Source organism: Hydra viridissima, unplaced genomic scaffold (assembly GCF_058129835.1).
Source record: "Hydra viridissima isolate aposymbiotic clone 2 unplaced genomic scaffold, HvirCarnegie_v1 scaffold_1, whole genome shotgun sequence".
NCBI lineage: Eukaryota > Metazoa > Cnidaria > Hydrozoa > Anthoathecata > Hydridae > Hydra > Hydra viridissima.
In genome coordinates, this window is record NW_028324300.1 from 17723101 (window position 1) to 17746846 (window position 23746).

The 23746-nt window shown below is 31.5% G+C and overlaps 1 protein-coding gene and 1 long non-coding RNA gene across 4 annotated transcripts in view; both read left to right on the forward strand.

Annotated features, from left to right (window-relative positions):
* Positions 1 to 23746, forward strand: part of LOC149893664 (uncharacterized) — a 174218-nt gene that overhangs the window by 116779 nt on the left and 33693 nt on the right.
* LOC149893674 (uncharacterized) overlaps positions 1 to 23746 on the forward strand; it is a 49980-nt gene that overhangs the window by 20553 nt on the left and 5681 nt on the right. For 2 of the 4 annotated variants that reach the window (XR_016453796.1, XR_016453813.1), the window contains 3 exons: positions 18788 to 20009; positions 20529 to 21411; positions 21493 to 23711. This is a non-coding gene — a long non-coding RNA (uncharacterized LOC149893674). Of the gene's footprint in view, positions 1 to 18787; positions 20010 to 20528; positions 21412 to 21492; positions 23712 to 23746 lie in introns of those variants that run through there. The other 2 variants (XR_016453811.1, XR_016453815.1) reach the window with 2 other exon arrangements.

Consider the following 23746-nt stretch of genomic DNA (forward strand, 5'->3'; position numbering starts at 1 on the left):
GGTTTGGACCTCGTCAAAGAAATGAGGTAAGACCTGTGCCTGCACCTCGTCCTGTGAGATCTGTTTCTGTCCCGAGACCGGTGTCTGATGATTTCATTTCTTTCGGACTTTATCGATTGCAAGGACGAATCATTAGAGATGAACGTTCTATTTTAGATGAGCCTGCTGCTGATTCCACTCCTGTGCTTGCTCCTAGTTTATTTTCAAGGTTGACAACCTCTGTTGGAAATGTAGTGACTCATGGTTTCAACCGAATGCTTACAGCCATTGATCCGTACGTTCCAGAGCCGGTAAAGAGAACAGTCGCTCATGTTAAAAATGGAGTTGAAAAAAGAATAAAGTCTCTTAGAGATATTGTATTAGGTAAACCAAAAATAAAACTCGAGTTAGTGGATTCAGCCTTAAATTATATTACCAAACAATTTTCTTACAGCCCTTCTACCCATTTCAAGACCCTGCAGCCTTTCTAAATAGGGATAAAGAATCTGCCATTCAAGTCGTTGAGCCAAACACAAAAACCAATCTTGTTTTAACCTGTGCCATGATGCAGGTTAACATGGTTACAGGAGTAGATAAGATTCGAACTATTTCTTTTCCTTCTAGATATGAAGTTATTCTCGAATCCACAGATGTTAGAGAGAACTTTGAGACGTGGAAAGAAAGAATTCTTGAAAACATGGTGAATTACAACAAAGAGGGATCCAATTGGCGAGTTTATAAAATTTTAAAAATAGATGTGAACATGATTAGTTACACTCCTCTTACTGCCTCGTCCTATATCGATTTGCCTAAAGAACTGAGAAGCAAAAGGGCGATTATCAATATGAAAAACGAAGACGATCAATGCTTTAAATGGTCTGTCACCAGAGCGTTGAATCTAAAGAATAGAGATAATGAAAAAATTGACAAAGATTTGATTAAAAAATCGGAAGAGTTGAATTGGGAAGGGATTGAATTTCCAGTCAAAGTAAATCAAACAAAAAAATTTGAAAAAAACAATCCAGACATCAGCGTGAATGTTTTCGGTTACAAAGATAAATACGTTTACACATTGGAAATATCCAAATGTTTAAACAGAAAACATAATGTTGATTTGCTTAACATTTCAAACGAGGAAACGAATCATTATTGTCTCATTAAAAGTTTAAGTCTATTGCTATCCTCACAAACATCATCACACCAACATAAAAAACATTATTGTAGAAATTGCTTGCATGGTTTCGACTCTGAAGAAGCGCTTATTAAAAATTTACTTGACTGTATGGAACATGAATCGATAAAAGCGGAGCTCCCTGAAAAAGGAACTCTCCTTCAGTTGAAACAATACAACAGGTCAATGAGGGTTCCCTATGTCGTGTATGCTGACTTTGAAAGTTTCATTAAAAACCCATCGACGACAACACTAATTCTTATCCTAATAATGAGTCGTACACGAAAAAATATCAAAAAAACACTCCAAGCTCCTTTTGTTATTACATCAAAGGACCTGAGGGTTTTAAAGAAAAAATGGCTATGTATACAGCAGAAAACGAGGAGGATGACGTGGCTCAAACATTTATAAACAGCCTTGAAAAAGATTTTAAAGCCATTTTCAATAAACACAAGTTTAAAATCGGAAAAATTATAAAGAGGCAACTCAATGTCATATTTGTAAAAAAGATCATGACGGTGACAAAATCTTAGACCACTGTTATTTGACTGGAAAGTACCGTGGAGCCGCGCAAAACACTTGCATCACAAAATACAAAATTTCAAAATTCATCCCAGTCGTCTTTCATAATTTGACTGGTTACGGCAGCCATTTGTTTATTAAAAAATTATGTGGAAAATTAACCTGCATTCCCAATAACGAAGAAAAGTATATTAGCTTTTCAAAACAAGTCAAAGTGGGTGAGTTTAAATCTAAAGAAGGAAAAACGCGAGAAGTATGGCGAGGTTTGAGATTTATTGACAGTTTCAGGTTCATGGCCTCTAGTTTGGACAGTTTGTCTAAAAATCTGACGAATGATCAATGCAAAAACGTCTCCAAATATTATTCTGGAAAGAAGTTTGAACTATTCCGTAAAAAAGGTCTCTATCCTTATGACAGGATTGATTCGATTAAAAAATTTTCAGAGACGTCATTGCCTCCCATGGAAGCGTTCTTCTCCAAGCTCAACGAAAATGGAATTGAACCTGAAGATTATGAGTATGCGCAGAACGTTTGGAACGAATTTGGGTGTGAGACCTTTAGAGATTATCACGATTTATACAACGTGTCTGACGTCTTGATTCTAGCAGATGTTTTTGAAAATTCCAGAGACGTATGTCTAAAAAATTATGGATTGGGTCCTGCTTGGTATTACACCTCCCCAGGTTTGGCTTGGGACGCTTTTTTAAAAATGACAAAGATAGAATTGGAGTTGTTGAGCGATCATGATATGCTTCACATGGTTCAAAAAGGAATACGTGATGGAATCAGCATGATCTCAAACCGGCTTGGAACTGCTAACAACAAATACATGGGTGATTCCTATGATCCTTCAAAACCATCTAAATTCTTCCAATATTTAGACGCTAACAACTTGTATGGATGGGCGATGATCAAACCACTTCCTACTCATGGATTTGAATGGATGAGTAAGGGTGAGCTTTTAAGTTGGAAAAATATTCCATGTCTATTAGAAGTCGATTTAGACTACCCTGATCATCTTCACGACGAACACAACGACTACCCATTAGCTCCAGGAGAATTGAAAGTAGACAAAGTCGACAAGCTTGTTCCTAATTTAAACAACAAAGAAAAATACGTCGTGCATCGTGAAAACCTGAAACTTTACGAACGAGTTGGTTATTACAAAAATTCATCGAGGTATTAAACTCGAAGAAAGACCTTCGATGAAACAATACATTGATCTTAACACTGATTTATTGACTAAATCTAAAAACGACTTTGAAAAGGACTTTTTCAAACTGATGAATAATTCTGTGTTTGGAAAGACGATGGAAAATATTGAAAAGCAAGTAGACGTCAGACTGGTGACTCAAGAAGAAGAAGCCCTTAAATTATCGAAACAACCGCATTTCGAAAGCAGAACCTATTTTGACGTTCACATGAAAAAGACAAAGGTATTTTACAACAAGGCCATTTTCCTGGGAATGGACATCTTGGATTTGAGCAAAACATTGATGTTTGAATTTCCTTACAATTACATCAAAAAAATGTATTCAGATTGGGCAAAATTGTTGATGACCGACACGGACTCGTTGATTTATGAAATAAAAACGGACGATTTTTACCAAGACGTTGCTGATGATGTGGAAAGCAAATTTGACACGAGCGACTTTAATAAAAATCATCCAGCCGTTCATCCGTCCGTAGTTTTAAAGTGGGTGTGAATAAAAAGGTTATCGGTATGTTCGAAACAGATGGAAGGCAAATTGAAGGGTTCGTTGGACTTCGACCTAAGCTCTATTCCTACAAAATTCTCAAAGAGAAAGAACACAAAAAATGCAAAGGTGTAAAGAAAAGCGTTGTTGATAAAAAGATTAAACATCAGGACTATAAAAACTGTTTATTGAATAAAGTAAAAATATATAGAACAATGAACATTTTACGACCTGACAAGCATGAGATTTACACAGGGGAAATTAACAAAATCGCTCTTAGCGCTGAAGATGATAAAAGGATCATTTTGGAAGATAAAATCAGCACCTTGGCTATTGGACATCATAAAAATAGGGTTATACTGACTTATGATTTACTTAAGCAAATAATAATATGAATATCACTTCACTCCACCATAAAATATTAAAGCAGTTTGACATTAAAGCTGCAAAAGACATGGAAAACAATGTAAAAATTGAAAAAGCTTTCTTTTTTCTAAAAACCATTCATCTCGTTCAAAGATATGAAGACATTCTACGATCAAAAATTACCTTTAGCGACATGGATAAATGTAAAGAGGAGAAAGAAGACATTCGAAGAAAATACTTTCAAATAGCAGCAGAGCTTGTCCGTTCTAAAAAATGGACTCATTTTAAAATGGAGCAAAAACCAATCTACAAGCGTAAATGCAAATACTGCTCTAATGACGACCCTAAAAAGTTTGAGATGAATGAATGTTATAAAAAGTTTTGCTTAATATGTTCTTGTCAACAAGATACTATAAACATTTAAACAGAGTACTATCACTCTAACAGACTGAGTTCATCAAGAATGACACATTTCCAAGAATGCATCAAACAGTATAATGGAAATCTAAATTGTAAAGTTCCAAAAGAATTCTTTGATCAACTTGAAAACCAATTTCAAGCTTTAAACCTTCTAGTAGACTCTAATGAAAAAAACATTAAATATTCTAAAATTACCAAAGAGCATATACTCATCTTCTTAAAGCAGCTGGGGTTTTCCAATCACTATGAAAATGCCAACTATATTTATTTTGTGATGACTGGTAAAAGAATAGACGACATTGAATACTTGGAAGAGCAAATCATTATAGACTACATAAAATTCTCTTCTCTCTATGATTCTTATTATGGAAAAGACAAGTGGAAAGAAATTAATAGAAAAAGCTTTATTAGCGCACAATATATGTCGTTTAAACTTTTAAGAAACAGAAATCATCCTTGCAAGATTGAAAACTTTTCTTTTTTAAAAACAATCGACAAGAAAAAAATACACAATGAAATTTGCTCTCACCTCTTTCAAAAACTTGGATGGACTTTTACTCCTACTTTTTAATTATTTTAAAAACATTTATTTCATACCACCTTTTATAGAGATGTCGGTTCTGACGCTTAAGTATAGAAAATAATAAAATGCGCTAGAATCGGCAAATTCTTACTACTAGTAATAATTCATTGAGGTCTTACTCTGCGACGTTACGTTTAAATCATACGTTTGAATTAAAAAGCAACAGTTTACTTGATATTACTGTAGAGATTCTTGAGTTTTCCACGGTTCCGAGTACTCCAAAAGCTAAATCGGATAAACTAGGAAGTATTTGTTCCCAGTGAAAGAGTTCCAAGGATAAAAGTGTAAAAGATAAAAAGAGTTATTTTGATAGAGAAAAAATATATATAACAGAATTTGAAGTTCCTTTATAACGGGTAAGAATATTTGTTTTAAAGATCTTTGATTTACGTTGTTAAAAGGACATACAGTAAGAACTAACTGATTTATGATTTAATATAAATCTGGTCGCCTAAAAACAATACAGTAAACAAAAAATTAATATCTATAGTTATTTAAGCTTACCAAACATGCAAACCTCTAATAATATGTTAGCTTTTTAAAATAACGAGTTTTAAAAAATTTTTTTTTTGAAAAAATGACCCTTTCATACTTCTCTTGATAAAGTTCAGTAAGACACCTCTAGGTGTATTACTCAGCTTCATCAAGTAAAGGTTTCTTCTACTACCACCAGAGCAAACTGTAATTGATTAATATCAAGGAAATACCCAGGGGGTATATACAGCTTCAACAGATCTATTGTTAAATTTACAGGAGATAAAGAATTTGATCTTCCACTTAAGAATTTTTAGTAGTTGTAGCAAAGACCATTTAGTTTAAGAATAGCTGTTGACTGGTTTACCAGTCCTCAGAAGCCATACTACTTCATTGAGCTCTAAGCGTTTTAAACCTGCATAAAAATTATAAAGGTCTTGTTTAAAATGATAACTAGTTCAAAATATCAAATGATGACTTGGTGAAAATATAAAAGTTCAGAAAAAGTGTATACAATTTTGAAAAAAAATTGGGAATTTTCAAATTTTATTGTATCATTTAAAGTAAGACATTATGTATTTTACAGAGTTAAGTTTCAACCTTATGATTTTAATTTTTCATAGTTTCAAAGTTTTTACTAAGATCTTTTTCTTTTTTATGAAATTTTTTTTATCAATTTTTGATTAGTTGTCAATACATATAACTTGGAGGTCTCTCTTGTTCACAGTGTAAAGTAATTTCTTCAAATATGTTTATGCTAAATATAAGCTTAAATAATATTAACTAAGAATCAAAAATATTAGTTTAAGAAACTATTTTTTAAACAGCATTTTGTAGATCTGGTACTTTATCATTTTGGTATTTGACTTTATTTGTCATCACTTCATGGCCGTATTAAGGCGGGGGCGGATGGGGCTGCAGCCCCAGGCCCTTATAAAAAAAATAGGCCCTAAGGCCCGTGACTTTTCTTTTTTTTTTTTTTACTTTGTTTTTTTTTTTTTTTAGGGAACCAGATAAATATTCTTATGTTTCTCAGTTTTTTTAAATCAATTTATTGGGAGCTGCGGAGGCGTAGTGAATAAATAAATGAATAGAGATATACTATATCTCTATCTTCGTATATTTGGCGGAATTTTGGTATTCGCAAATATTTTTTAAATTATCTTTCCGCATAAAGATGTTTTGAGAACATTCAAGTTATTTATGTTTCCATCTATGTCCGCACAACTATCAGTTTTTAAAAAACACGCTAAAAAAATTAACTTCGTGACATAAATTTTTTAATTAAATAGGTTTTATAAGAGAATGCTTTTAAAACATTCGTTGATGTAAAAACCTTTTAAAGGAAAAACAATTATATTAGTGAATGATTTTAAAGCACTCTCTTATAAAACCTATTTGATTAGAAAATTTATGTCACGAAGTTAATTTTTTAGCGTGTATTTAAAAAACTAATAGTTGTGCGGACATAGATGGAAACATAAATAAACTTGAATGTTCTCAAACATTAAAACATCAAAAAAAAATTTATTTTGTTTTATTTTATGATCACTTCCGTTACCGCAGAAAATTACAGCATTGCTCATTCGTTTACAAAATTAAAATAAAAAATGAAAAGGAGCGGCCTGAGCGGTTGGGACAAAATGCAAAAAAAGAAGAAGAATGAGATTCCATTAAATGAATTATTGAACAAAAATAAAAAAATGACTGAGTTTTGTAATACTGCAAGTAGTGTCTCGGTATCAGCTACAGCGAGAGCGAGTTCAAATTCACTAACTATGTCAATAATGTCAGCACCAGTTCCAGGTAGTGCTAATAGTGTCCCTGCAGACTCAGCTACAGCAAGTTCAAGCGTCTCAACTATGTCAGCAGTGTTACCCCTGGCTCTGACGACCCACACTGATAACACCGATGTGGCTGAGTGGATTATAACCGACGACCTGCGTGAGTATTTCAGCAAAAGTGCAGATGGGTTTTTATCATGCCAACATATGGATAGCGATTTTAAATTATCTACTAAAGTACTGCCTGGTGACACTTTTAAGTTTAAACGACAGTGTACAAAGTCCCTTTTTTTCCGGGAAAAAGTGAATGGTGAGAAAATTAAGAGAGACTGGATTTGCTATTCCCCATCAACTGGTGAGGTTTTCTGCGCCCATTGTAAATCATTTAATTCAAAATGTGGAATTGGAGCATCTGCTTTGATGTCATCAGGATATGATGATTGGAAACACGCTGCAAGAGACTTAGCTCGCCATGAAACAAGTGAAACCCACATTCAATCAATTGAAACCCTTTTAACACGTAGGAAAGCTGAAGAGCACATTAGTAAGAGGCTCACAGAGCAATTTGAATCAGAGAAAAAGTACTGGAATGACATACTGTTGCGTATTCTTACCGTAATCAAAATGTTAGCATCGCGTGGGTTGTCATTCCGTGGCAGTAACGAAATTGTGGGTTCTGTCCACAATGGCAATTATTTAGGTTGCTTAGAGCTAGTGGCTGAGTTTGACCCATTGCTTGCAGAACATATTCAGAAAAGAGCGAACAAAGGCCGAGGTCATGTGTCATATCTGTCATCAACTGTATGTGATGAATTTATTCATGTGTTAAGTCGTGACGTTTTGGACCACATTTTAACTGAGATTAAAGAAGCAAAATACTTTGCAGTTAGTGTTGACTCAACACCAGATATTTCACATGTAGATCAGCTTACCATTATATTCCGTTACATGACTTCTAAAGGACCAGTTGAACGTTTTGTGACATTTATCCCTTTAGAAGAGCACACTGGGGAAGGATTAGCAACAAAGTTACTTGATTTTATGGAAAATACTGGCATTTCAATTAAAGACTGCCGAGGTCAATCCTACGATAATGCTGCCAACATGAGTGGCCGTTTCAATGGCATGCAAGCAAAAATAAAAGAACATAATAACTTAGCTGAATACATACCATGTTGTGCTCATTCGCTTAACCTTGTTGGTCAACGTGCTGTAGGATGTTGTTCTGAGGCTGTAACGTTTTTTGACTTTGTAAATAAGCTGTTTGTATTTTTTTCTGCCTCCACCTCTCGTTGGAATTGTTTGATGGCAGTTTTAAAGCCACTTAATATGCCTACCTTAAAAAGGTTATCTGATACCAGATGGTCAGCACATTATGATGCTGTACACTCCCTCCAGGTTGGCTATACGCAAGTGAAGTCTACACTGGATATCATGTGTCAAGATATGTCCCAATAGCCAGAAACACGACTTGAAGTCGCAGGATTGAAAAATATAATGAGTCATCATGAAACAGGTATCCTAGTTCAATTGTGGTCAAAAATTCTGAATAGGTTCAATTTCACTAGCAATTACTTACAAGGGGCAGACATGGATCTCAACACCGCTACGGAATTGCTTCGTTCTTTGGGTGATTTTGTTCATTCTCTTTGGAGCCAGTTCACAGCATTTGAAAAGGAAGGAAAGGATCTGGGTACCGATTCGTACAAAGGTGAATCAAGGCGAAAGCGCAAGAGGAACCAAGGATGGGATTATGGTGACTCAGAAGATCTAGAGTTATCCCCTTCTGATAAGTTTAAAGTTCAGTGTTTTTTGCCTATAGTTGATCAATTGTTAGTTGCTCTTAAACAGAGGGCTAATGCATATGATACAGTCAGCAAAAGGTTTGGTTTTCTTAAAAATCTGCAATCTTTGTCCAATGATGGTATGAGAGATCATGTTTCATTTGTATGTAAAACATATTTTGAAGATGTTGAACCTAACTGTCATGGTGAGTTTATTCACTTCACTTCTCTGTTTGCCAAATTGTCACCGCCCAATGAAACTGATTGTGTTGAACTGCAAATGTACACCTTTCTAGTTAAGAATAGTTTGACCGATACCTTTGTGAATGTCTACACTGTGTTGAGAATTTATTTGTCTCTTATGGTCACAAACTGTACTGGAGAAAGATCTTTTTCAGTCCTTAAAAGAGTTAAGAATGAACTTAGTTCAACAATGGGACAACCTCGCTTAAATGATTTGGCTTTATTATGCATTGAAAGTGACATAGTTAGATCAAGAGATTTCACAGTAGTGATCAAGAAGTTTGCTTCAAAAAAGGCCAGAAAAGTCAATATATAAAAAACTACTTTAAAGTAAATTGATTAACTAAATAGTACATAAATTATGCTACAATTTATATTTATTGTTTTTTTTTTATACTACCTTACCGCCACATTAGGCCCTCTTATACTTACAGCCCCAGGCCTAAAAATGTCCTTATCCGGCCCTGCATCACTTAAGCTCAATAGACACAGCAAACAATCATTTAGCCATTGAATATTGAGGAAAGTGCCAGTAGAGATACACCAAGTAGCTTATTAGATTAAATAGAATGCAAAACATTACAAGAACATGGAACATTCTGAAAAATGTTATATCTCTTATTGATAGATAGGTGATAATGATATGACTGGTATCTAGTTAAAAAAACAAAAATCTTAATATTATTTTATTTGAAACATTCGGCCTACATGAACTCAATTAAAAAAATCTAGTATAAGCTATTGGTTTTTGGGCACAAGCATAACTTAACAAAATTGACCTAATTTTTAAATATTGTAATGTATAGCCTCTAATTGTACTACGAAGTTCCATTCTGCATCAAATAATTGCATTATAATTGAAACTGAGAAATCATACCATGATATGCAAGAGAATGAGAAACCTGTCGCAAAACAGCTGCAACAACAGTAATAAACAATGGTAAACTAAATTTTTCTAGAATGAAAAAAATTTTCAAAACCACATCTTTTGCTTCTTATGCCATTTCTTTTTATATCTATAAACAAAAAACCAAAAAAAAAACAAATGTGTTTTCATTTGTTTTTGTTATTTTTCAACACGAATTTGTTAGAAAAAAAAAAAGTCAATTTGTGATTAAAATAGGAGACAATCAAATTCTGATGGGTGCAATGCCATTTATTTTGTGGACTTTATTATTTAATATAATTTATTAAAAACAATTCAAACACATTTTTGTAGAGCAGCATAGGAAAATTATCTTATAAAAACATTTATGAGATTAAGTTTTTATGATTTCAAAGATTTCTTTAAATAAAAGGGGAGAAAAGATTACCTTGAACAACTTTTGTTCATGGATTGTTAGTTAGATAGGCTCCAATATATGAAGTACATCTTTCATCATTATAATCCCTCGGACATCTTACATTAAAAGCATAATCATAACAATCTTTTCACAACTTTTCTATAAAAATATGCAACTAAGGAAACTATTATAACAATAATAATACTAACAACAGTAAATGTGCATTAGTAAAACAAAACATTTTTCAAAATCTTTCCCACTGGCAGAATGGTTTGTAAAATAACTTTTTGAAGTCATCGCGCTCTTTACATACCCCACCATTTTTACAATACCACGACACACATCTATATCGCGCTGCAAAAAAGAAAACACAATTAATCAAAATAATAGAGTATTTGATGATATTGAATTCATAAAGTTACTTAATCAAGCTTAGAAAATAATTGCTACAAAACTATGTCAACTTAAAAAATGATTTGAACAACTCGATCTGATCTTTTCAATGAATCAACAGTCTGATTTTTTTGACTTTAATTGTAATTGTTTTCTTCAGGAAAAATTCCAAATTTAGCATTTCTTGAAAAAAAAAAAAAGCCTTTGGAACTTGCCTAATGAACCATTCTCATACAATGGATGAAGATCCAATTTGTTTTGACAACGATAACCTGCATATCCATCTTACATCTAAAGAAAACAATCACACCATATCATACATTCTTGGGGGATAAAAAATCTTTTGAAAAAAAAAAACAACTAATTTGAGAAGCTTACAGACAAAAGAGTGGGACTTTTACCTTTCCTTTCTTATCTTATCAAACGCCATGATTTAAACAGAAATCCTCTTTACATTGGAATGCATCTGGTAAACAAACAAAAAAAAATTACTAAACATAAGGAGTATTTAGTAGAAATAAAAGGTGTTTGTACTTGCCTTTTTGATAGATATACTGTTAAGTGTAATTTATTTTATTGATGTATTTTTGTTTTATAATCAAACTTAGTAAAAATTGTTGTTGAACATATTTTGATTTGTTACTTAAATTTCTGATAAATATTTTTAAAATATTTATCAGAAGTTAAAGTAAAAACTCAAAATATGTTCACCAGCAAAAACGTCACCTTTGAAAAATAGGTCATACAGAGTTTTACAGATTAAGGTTTTACCAGAAAGAAAAATTCTCTTTTCTTAAAAATGTGAAAACAAAACATTATTTAGACTTTTAAGACTTCCAAAATACAAGTTTTGTAGAGAATAAAAATTGCCACAAGAAAGTTGCAACTGTTAATCCAACCAAGTTATGTATTGCATATTTATTTGTCTTCCCAAAAATTTTATTACAAATATATTTGTGAGCATGGTGATAATGAACAGAAATAAAAATATCTCATAGTAGCACTGCTCATATCAAAGTTATTTTTAAAAAATAGTTATCTTTATAAAATAAAAACAAAAACTTATTCTTTTTATAACTTTTTGTTTTATTATAAATTATGTTTAAATTTTAATTATGGTTCTATTTTAATTATGTTTTTATTTAAAAAACGATATAAGAACTCTACCAGGAGTGTTGCAAGTGAAACCATCAGACAATAACTCAATACCAGTAGGGCAAGCACATCTATATAGTTGATTATGCAAAAACAAGCAAAGATGGCTGCAATAAATATTTTCACATGGATTGGAAACTAAATTGAAAAAACAAATTTATTTGACTAGATCATGAAAGTTTTAAAAAATAAACTTAAAAACACGTAATAAGTATGTTTTACACTCTCAGGTTGAAGAACCCCATTGTAAACTGAGATGATGCTATTACTTGATGGCGAGGCATTTAATCTGGTAACCTGGCTCCCTTTAAATTTAATGGATTTTACCACAAAATCTTTTTCTATCCATATCACATCATCAAGAAACAATTCCAAAGTATATGGGCCTTCAAACCGTTGAGTCACCCTTCGAAAATACTGATCATTTGTTCCAACACAAAATATATAATTCAAATCAAAGCAATAGATCATCTTAGTAAGAAAATCTAGTACCAGTGTGTATGGTAAAACTTGATGTGATTTGTAAACAATGTGTTTTTTAGATTTTTCTCCATTCATGCTTACTGCCCAAATAAATCCCATTTCAAACCAATACAAGAACCTTTTGCTACAAAAAAGCACATCAAATAATTATTAAACAGCATAGTGCTACCATCAATTGTATTATTTAAAAACATGCAATAAGGCCAACAAAAAAATGATAAGTTATTTGCATAGGATCTCAATGAACCAATTTTATGAAAGTTTCATTTTGATAATAGTTCAAAAGTTTAAAAGCTCACGTTTTGCTTTTTTAGCTTTTCTTTAGTTATAATAAATATGCATATATCAAATTGAAATATTAAACAAAAAATCAAATCAAAATATCAACTTAATAACCAAATTAAACTTCAATATTTAAAAAAGCAACAGAGATTTATTATTTAAAAAACTTAAAGTTATTTGGAAATGAAAACACCTTTGAGAAGAATCTACAACAATAGCAAAAGGTTTGTTAGCATTCATAAGTTGCAGCATGTTACTTCCATCAAGCTCAGAAACCTCAATAAGATTATCTTTTGGAAGAGTCCAGTAAACATTTAATCCCACCCAATCAATTGAGATAGCATAAACTCCGGTTAAATTTTGAATGATATTTTCCTTCATGAGGTTTCTTGGAATAGACTTGTTAGCATTTAAAAGATTTAATCTAAACATAAAAAAGTTGTTGAAATCATCTCACAGCAGAACATAAAAAGAAGCAAATTGAAATATTCAAGTTATTTAAGTATTCAGGTTATAAAAAGTGTTTTAAAAATGCAAATGAGTTTTTTCCATCTTATATTATGTTAAATTATGTTACTTTGAAGAGATCTTTCTTCAATAAAAAACATAACCAATAATGGAAAAAACTGGTGTGAAAACTCAAATCTTCTTCATTCATACCTTCATTTTTTATCAAATCTTAAAAATGTTGCCATAAAAAATGAATTTAGAAGATTTTTTGAAAGAGTATATTCACAAAGAAAAAAAAGGAATGTTAATTGGTTTCAGATATTTACTAATTGTCTTAAAAATACAAAAGTTCTTAACTTGGTTTGCTGTCATGATAACAAAATCATCAAGTTAACAAAAAGAAAATGATAAGAAAATTAGCACGATAAACAAATCATTAGTTTAATATTTTTTTAATATGAAGGAATTAAATTTATGTTAATAAGCAAAATTGTAGGAAAAGATTTTAGGTGCCATTAACCCGAAAAACAAGAATTGCTTCAATCACCCCCACTCCCTTTGTCTTTTTTTTTTTTCCATAGATTTCAAGAAAACTGCCTTTTGGCTCATCATTACCAAATAGGTAATAATCATTTCCATCGCACACTTTTTTCTTATTGATACGAAAACTTTTTTCACACTGAAATCCTAGATATAAACGTGTAGAGTTGCAATGTCGCTCGTCTGATCAATCTTCACAATCTTCGATACCATGACAAACCACTTCCTGAGGAATACAGCTGTCAGTTGATTTGCAATAGTGACCTCCTGCTTCGCATCTTGGTTGTATAAATCATAGCAATCATCATCCCCATAAAAAAGAAATGCAGCTTTTATGCAACTTTGATTACAGCAAGTAAAAATGCCAACAGGAAAACACTGATTTGCGATTTATTTAAAAACAAGTAAAGAAATCAACATTTAAAGTACTTCTTATAAAAAAAAAAAATTACTGTTAATTGTTTTCTATATATGTTAAATTCTTTGCATAGAAGCTTTTTACACAGTCTGATTGAAGTCTTGTTTCTTGTAGTGCTTAGGTTAGACACTTCCAACCAAAACAAACACAGTTACAGCACCCAGTTTCTCTTTTTTTCCCAGAACAATTTTCACTAGTTTGTGACCTTCATATGGAATGTTTTGAACTGTGTGTTTAAGTGGATATGGGATGGGATTAGCATTATGCAGTTTTGTCAACTTGCTTCATAAAAGCTTTAAGTAGGTGGTGTACTGCAGTTAAACTTTAAGATTTATTCTTTGGCCCTTAAACTTATAAACAATTTAAAATATTAAAGTTAAAATTTTTACCGCATGCACTTGGAAATTCATCACTGAAATCTCCGCAATTAATCTCCCCATCACAAACCCATTTGTTATTTATACAAATACTTGTACCACACAAAAACATTTGTTCTGTGTAGTTATCAGTAGCTAAATGAAAACATCACATTAAAATTACAACCATTATGACTCATTATTTTTTTATTTTATAGCTTAGTCTTAAAAGAAAGTGAAATTTTTTAAAATGTTTCGAAAAAGTTTTTAAAAACACACACGACGATCTCTTTCATCAGAACAATCTTCACAATCACGCTTAAAATTGCATTTCTCTTTCAAGGTGTAACAAGTCTTTTCACCGTCACATTTTATTTGGTTTTCAGTACATTCATTTGAAAAAAAAATTTAATCATAGCACCTTCATTATGACTCAAACTTTTGCTTTAAAACATCTTTTTAAGTGAAACATCTTTTAAACACTCAACCTATAACAGACTACAAATGTTTTGAGAAAAAATAATCTTACCAAAATAGCATCTATCATACTGGCACTTTTCATCCTAAATTTATCCTTCCAACAGTGTAATACATATTTATATTTAAGAATATGTACTTGTGTCTGTGTGTGGGCATGACTTCATATATATATATATATATATAATATACAATTAACCTTTTTTAATCTTCTTATCAAAAGCGGTACTTTGATCTTACATACGGTTTTTTACAAAATCAATAAAAAGTTGGCAATAAAGCATAACTAAAAACATAGTTCTTTAAACTTCTGCCAAGAGATTCATATTTAAAGTGAATAAGGTTTTTAATCAGATATTTTAGGAAATGTTTGCAAAAACTGAAAAATCAAAATCGAAAATCAAATGCCGACCGATAAGAGTTGTGCCACCATGCTGCATTGGATCGGGAAGCTTGCAGACGATATCATCTCTGATAAACTGGTAAAATTTCTCATGACAGAGATGAATTTATATGATTTTAAATTCTCTCTTTCCAAATATATGAGCATTCGCACATTTTCTACTTCACAGGTTTGTCCAACTTAATAAATAATATTCTTTTTTGTAGCAAACTTAACAAGAACAAAATCCTTTACATTCAATGCATCAAAGTAAAAGTTCAGGTCTGATGATTCAACTATCTGTTGAGAAGATATCATTTCAAGATCATTTTCACTGTCATTATTTTCAAGCGGTGGTAGGCGATGAATGTTATCAGAATCATTGGAAAGTTCCATTGTTTCATCGTCTTCAACTGCTGCGCTTGTAGCATTTCTTTTTTCATTACTTTTTATTTTTCGAAGTCTCAATTTTTCCTCTAACACATCATCGGATTCTTCAAACTAAAGTCTTGTAGTAGCATCTTTTGTATTCAGTTTTCTTGTGGTCTTTTTTGGATCTTTCAGAACCATGGAAATTTTTTTTTCTGTTTGATTTAATTTTTATTTTGCCAAACAACTCTCATTTCAAACAAGAGTGTCTGTCAAAATTCTTGTTCTTTGTTGCTTACTTTTAAATTGTTTTTTTCTGGCTGGAGCCTTTGAAAAGGATCTCAGAACTTGCGGTGTTACAATATTCGGGGTTGCTGTTACAACAACAAATGGTCCTGCAACAGCAACAGAGGGTCCTCCTAATTCGGAAGACTCTTGCCCATCCAAGCTAGCCATTTCCCTCAGATTTTTATTGGGTTTAGGTATAACAGTTTCTGCAATATCTGCAATGATTTCTGGATGTTCAGCAGTAAGAGTGGGTGCTGGACGATCGGTCACTGATGCTGGCAGATATTCGTCATCTGTGAAAATATCGGGATTAAATGGTTCGATCCCGGCAACTTTAAATGCAGAATCAATGTTTGATTTTGTAAAGGCTTTACCGTATGCTTCACACACAATAGGAACAATGTCATATATACTTATCGGTCTGGTTCTGTTGACTAGCCAGTTGCCGCAAGCCGCATTGTATAACCACTTCAGAGGCCCATACACAGATCTGTCCAGCGGTTGTAGCTTATGACTGCAGTGTGGTGGAAAGCTAAGCATAGTTATTCCGTTTTCTTTTGCCAAATCGAGGGCTGCCACAAATATATGACTCTCGTGGTTGTCTTGCACAAGAGGAACTTGATAATCTTTCGAGCAGTGATAATGTTTGATAAAATGTTTCAACCACTCGAAAAAGATATGTGATGTCATCCAACCAGATGGATTAGCAAATCCTACGCATCCGAGTGGGCCATCTTTAATCATAAAATCTCGAAACTTCACTCTCGGAAAAACGAACAGTGGTGGTATTGAATTGCCGAGCGCATTTACACCACTGCAAGCTGTCACGAGAGTTCCTCTTTCTGCAAACACCTTTTCTAGCAATAACCTTAACAGACTTTCGTACGATTGTTAGTTCTGTTTCGTCCACATTGTAAATGCTTTGTTGACCAAACTGATGACGTTCTCGCACTTCCCGGAGATTCCGAAAAAATTCACTAACGGTGAATCTGCTGTAAACTGTTGCTCTTGCAATGCTGGTGGCTTCTGGAGCTCGTAAAGATAATTCTGATTTTCTTTTCATAAAGCTCTGTAACCAATTGATACCTGGCATTTTGTTCTTAATCCATGAATCCGGACAAACTTTATTATTAGCAACAACCATTTCATATGCTAATACGCGAGTTGTTTTCGTTGAAAGGCCATTGCTCATCTTCGGAGCTTGGAGCAAATAATTTGATAAGCAGTCTTCTTCTTCTTCTGACGATAGGTCTTCACAGAAGAAGAAGAAGACTGACGCCGGATTAAGTCTTTGCTTTTTAACATACCTTTTCAATGTCATACGATCGATACCAAACACTTGAGCAACTTCATTATTAGGCCTGTTTTTAATAAAACTTCATCCACAGCTGGTCTCATTGTTTCGGGAGGTACCAATCCTCTATCTGTGCTTGCGAATTCTATTTTTAACCATTTTCAATCAACACGAAGTCTAAAATTTTGAACAAAAAAACTTAAACATTTTTTAGAATTTGATACAAAAATTATATATATATATCTTTATTAGTCACAAAAATGACAGTAACATAACAAAAGAACATAAGTAATTATACAAATTCAGTCAATCAATCACTGAAGCAGCATTAAATATCTAAGCATGAAGAAAAACAACCCAAGACTAAATGAACGAGAAACAGTGACACAAATTTAGCAGCTGTTTATAAGTACAGACGTTCAGAATAAATTGACCAAGCGTCTGCAACGCATGGGTATCGAACCCCGACATCAAGCGTGCACCACTGCTCAATAGCCCGATCTTTTTCTTCAATGAGAACAGCATGCAAAACGTATGACAAAAAATTACTCTTGTTCGCAATCATCTTGTTTAAATGTTTGATCTTTCGTATTGACAGTTTCAAATCCAGCAGCAGCTGATACATATTTATATCTATCAAAAATTCAACAAAATTAAATCGAGTATTATTACAATATCTTGATAAAATAATTTATCTTTTTATTTTTTATTATTAACTTTATTTATCTATCAAATGGAAATAGTTTATCTTTGTGCAATTAATGCATTTCAATAGCTATTCTTATGTAATTAAATACAGCAAATTATACATGTGTACCCAGCAGGCAAAAGACGTCTATAGATCATCTAAGACAACTCTAATTTGTATCTTCCGTAGATGCGTATATTTTAGACGTATATTAGTCATCGAAAAAAGGTCTAATTTCAGTGATTCTATTTATATCCAATTGTAGATGTAAATTAGATGTATAAACAAGGTTAAAACTTAGATATCTCTTTTCGATTACATATAGATGCATTTAAAATGTCTTCTATAGATCAGTTAAACAGAAAGAAGACATTTTAACTAAAGACAATCGATTTTACAGAACGATTATTATAAATGACCGCCATTAAAGAAACGTGCATGAGAGAAACTTGTTTCCAGAAAGGAATAAAAATTTATTTAAACGTATCTAAGTTTATGCTAATCTATGAACAACATAAATCATAATGATAATAATTTTGACTAAGTTTTAAATAATAAAATTACATGCTATTACAAATTACTTGCTAACATAGCGACAAAGTATTTTCATGGTTTCAGTGCATAACATTTTACTAAAATCACTTTATGATCTGAAAGACAAGAACGTTATTCTTGAGTTCATAATTTTATTTCTAGATTAAAATATAATTTTAATATAAATAAGTATTTTTATAGTTATACATGGTGTTTTTAATAACGCCAAAACTGTTTTAGTGAATGGCTGGGGACGTAACGTTTCCATTGAGAAAAATAGTAAAAAACAACAGTGAGAGAAGTTTTTAGAAGTTTAACTGGTGTGATTTATTTGCCTTTTTTTTGTCTTGAAATAAAAACATTTTTATCTAGATACAATTATACCCTTTACAAAAAGTTCATACCAACAATGACGTCGTGGATACATTCAAAAGGAATACAAGAAATTACTGGAATCTGTATCTTTAGACAGTATACTTAATGTTGGAATCTTAGGTGGAGATAGTAGTTCATCTAACGATAATGAAAGGACGTTTGAGGAATATTCTGACCATACTGAGTATTGACAATGAGTGTTTTCTGACAATGAATACTCTGATAACCAAGAGCTTAATGAGTGTGAACATAACTCAACTTTGAATAAAAGTTTGTCTGTATGTTTTTCAGAATTCAGGGTACCTTGTGCATGTATGAATAAGTTACTTTGTATTTTAAGGGAAAATGGCCTCAAAGTTCCTTGTGATGCTAGAACCCTGCTGAAAACACCACAAAACATTGAAAAACGCAATATATATTCATTTTGGAATTAAAAATGAAATAGTTAAATCAATGCAAAGGAATTTGATGTTTAATGCTGAAAGTCTATCAATGACATGCAGTATCGATGGCTTGCTTATATTTAAGTCTTCTAATTTTCAATTGTGGCCAATACTGGGATTGTGTAAGGAAAACGATGTATTTATGATTGCCTTGTAAGGTGGTGAAGGTAAACCAGAACCAGTAGATTTGTTTTTAGCTTACTTTATTGAAAAAGCAAAAGAACTATTAGCTGATGGTTTTTCAAATAATGGGTAAAATTATACTTTTAATATATCATTATTTATATGTGATGCACCAGCACGTTCTTTTATAAAATGTGTTGTTGGTCACACTTCAAAATATGGCTGTGAAAGATGTACGATTGTTGGGATATGTTATTCTCAAAAGATTGTGTTTGATAGTGAAGAACTTCTTGTCTTGCGTGATGAAAGAACATTTAGGAACTTTAGATACCCTGAACATCAAAAGATGCTTTCTCCCTTGTGTGATTTGAAAATTACAATTGTTTCAACATTCATCTAAGACTATATCCATATTGTCTGTCTTGATGTTACAAAAAGAATTTTGCCTTTTCTAGCTTCAGGTCCATTAGAGTGTAGACTTTTTTATCTATCTAGTACAAAAGCCTCGTATTATGGAACGTTAACTTCTGAATTTGCACATCAACCTCGTTCATTGAAGGAACTTAAACAATGGAAAGCAACAGAATTCCGCATGTTTCTTCTACTGATATTAACAGAGCATTCATTTAAATGAGCCATTTGTCTAAGAAAAGGTTTATACTCTTAGTATTTTAATAATTTTGTTTTTGCAACAGAAATTAAATGTGTCTGACTTCTTTCTTTTTGGCTGGTATAAACAGAGCATTCATTTAAATGAGCCATTTGACTAAGAAAAGGTTTATACTCTTAGTATTTTAATAATTTTGTTTTTGCAACAGAAATTAAATGTCTGACTTCTTTATTTTTGGCTGGTATAAAAAGAGCATTTTTATTATCTATCCATTGTTGAAGCATCTGAAAAAAGCTATTTTAAATTTTGCTTAACTTTATATTTCATCTTTTACAACTTTTATATTTATATAAGCTTTTTATTTGATTTTTATTATTTTATAATTTATATAACTTACCACTTCTTTGTCATTTTTTTGTAACAATTACATTCCTCAATATAATTTATATTTATTATTAAAAGAAATAATGATAGCAATACTATTTAACTAATGATTGTTCAAAAATGATAGTAATGATAATATTTGTAAGAAAAAGTACTATTTTTAAAATTTATTTGTTAGGTTACTTACAGTTTGTAAAACACATCTATATACATTAGTATAAATGTCTGGGAAGTTTTCAAAAGCTGTAGGGAAAGAAAATAACAGGGTGATAGAGGATGTTGCATTAACTAAGTGAATTGACAACAAAGGGAATCAAATTTACTTGCCAAAGAAAAACTATAATCATGCACTAAAAAACAAAATTTCACCAACAAAAGAATGGAACAAATTTCAATTGTTAAAGTGTAAGATAATTAGATGGTCAGTATTTAAATAATTTTATTTCTTTTTTATTTCATGTAATTGACTGAATTACTTTGTAGCAAAATGTTTTTTAATTAGATTCTTTTTCCTGTTGTGAGGATTAAAACTTTTCTACATCAGATGACACTTATGTTGAAGAAATCATTAAAAAAAAGGATAAAAGAAAAGAACCTCCTCTGCCTATGAATAAGTCCAACGCTAAAAGTGTAACAAAACCTAGCTATTCACTGAAATAGTTGTTCATGCTTTAAGTTCTTGTTTATTTTATAGCTCTCTTTACATCTTAATAAAATCATTTTTTTATTTGGGTCTTATACTTTATTTTATGTTGTAAATCTTCTTAAATTGATATTATTGACAAAATTCTATTGTGTTGTATATTCAACACAATAGAATTTTGATTCTATTGTGTTGAATATACAACACAATAGAATTGTGATTGATCAGTTTGTTATAAAAAGCATAATTGAATGTTAACTTGCATTGCTTGTTGTGTGATTCTTTGTCTTACTTTACTAATAATTATTATCTCTTTTGAATAGAGTTGTTAACAGATTCAGAGACAGAAGAGGCAGTTTCTCCATCTCATTTTATTGTTGAGCACAATAAAACAAAGCAAAGATCTTCAAGATTAGTTGTGAGTTGTTTAGCATTTTACCAGGTTTAATAATAGTATAAATAGTTAAACAAATCTCTTTGATAGCCAAACTTTTTACAGGAGGAAAGATCAAGAATTGCTTTTAAGCCAAGCCCTAAGAAAAGTAAAAGGAAGTTATCAACAATGTTATGTCATAAAGCAGAAAAATACGTAACTTTATAGTTTATCTGTCAAAGTCAGATTTTCTGTAGCACCTGAATTTTTATTTTCATTCTAGCCTGTTTAACTGATATTTTGCATGTATTAAGTTTTTTTGTAAATACAATATTGCAAAGTAGTTTATTTACAGTCCAGACTGTTTTTATTAGGATTCCAGTCTGGCGCTTTTGCAGCTGTCTCATTCTATGCAAGAAGTTAATGCTGATATAAAAAGTAAGCTTTCAAAAATATGAAGCCAACTACTGGGAGTGAATAAAATAACAAAGATATATTCTTTTGGGGCTTGATTTTATTCATTAATCTATTTTGTATTTGATAATGTTAGTGGTCAGTGATGTATCTAGAAGTTGTTTAGGGACACAGAAAAAAGGAGTTTCAGCTTATATTTTGAGGACCTTTTTTTTAAACAAAAAAAAACAAACAAAAAAAAAAAAAAGTAAGCGTACAGCTATTATGGATATTTGTAACAAAAAAATCATTTTTCCAAAAAACAATTTTTGCAGAAAAAAAAGGTCCTTGATTTCTGAATTTGAGAATCAGTGCCAAAATACTTTGGATTTTACTTTTTAACATTTGTCTATAAAACTAAAATTTGTAGAATATTTAATACCAGTTTTATCAAAATCATTCAATTGGATAAATAGACTAGTATCAATAAGTTCATCGTTGTGATTTTCAGGATAATTTGCTCTCAATTATTTTAGGAAGTAGTAAAAGTAAGCTACCTTATTTGACTTGGTTCATAAAAGGAATGGTTCATATATAACAGTGTGAAAATTAAGAAATGACTAACAACTACCATTTCTAATAAAGCTTGTAAAACTCTAAATAAAATGATGACTCATGGTATCATCTTAATACTAGTTTTATCAAAATCATTTAAGTCATGTAAATCTGTAGCTTTTAAACTTTTATCTTAAAATGAAAACTTAGCATCTGTTTCAAAATAGTGAAATTCACCAGACATTCATTTGCTTTTTTCGTTATACATTTTAAAATCACTTTCACTTTTGGGTTATTAGCCAGACAACGTTTTATTGTTGTTCTTACAGGTGCCAAAGAAGAACGAACATCATTAATTATTTCACCATTCAGTTGTTGCACTACATCAACATCAATGAAAACATTTGCACATTTTTTTGTTAATTATAAATTTATTATTCTCAAATAAATTCTTACAAATATCACATTTGCTCTACTTTTGCTCAACGTTAACTCTTTATTTAATTGTATTGAAAGATTAAATCTAAACATTAATGTCTTCCTCAAGTCAAGAAAATATTCTTAAATTCTGCTTTTGTTGGAAATATTCTTAAATTCTGCTTTTGTTGGAAATATTCTTAAACTCTGCTTTTGTTTGCTTTGCTTTTCTTTTTAATCAGTTTTTTCAGCAATGGTAGGTATCAATATTTTTCACATTTTTTACTTTCTTATCAATATAAACTAACCTTATATCCAGACAACAACATTTTGTTTGTCTGAGATAATTCCACTTCTTATTGTCTCTAATAGTTTACGAATGTTTTAGACTTCTGATTCTTTTGTGAATACTTCGATGAACCTATAGATTTCTTTCCAATCTACGACCGACCGAAGTTTGTTTTTATGTTTTCTTGAACCACTACCATTAGTGGTAGCTGGCCTTTTGGTGGTTCTACCGTGGAACATTCAGTATCAATAATAGCTCTTACATTTCTACCATCCACCTTGAAGTGAATGACCTGAAGGGTGCTTTACACACGAGTATTCGAGAGCGAGCTAGCGCACAGCGACTGCTCAGTGCATTTTTCCGCCTCTTATCTAGAAAAATTGTTTCTCCCCCTGGTTCAACAGATTTCAATAAGAATGATCTTGGATTTTTTCTTCAATTTTTTTTCTGATAAAGCGAAACGAATTAAGTTAAAAACAGCAACTAAGAAAAGACGTGCAGAAGGAGTGCTATTCAACCTGTCATTAAAATGAACTTTAAGCGAAAAGAAAAAAAGTTAAAAAAAAAAACAACTGGGAAAAAATGAAAACGCGAAGATTCGAAAACGATAAAGCGAAAAGAAGAAAAATTAAAAACAACGACATGGAGAAGACTTATACACGATTATTCATCAACCTGTCACATAAGAAAATGATAAAACGGAAAGAAAAGAAGTTAAAAAGACAT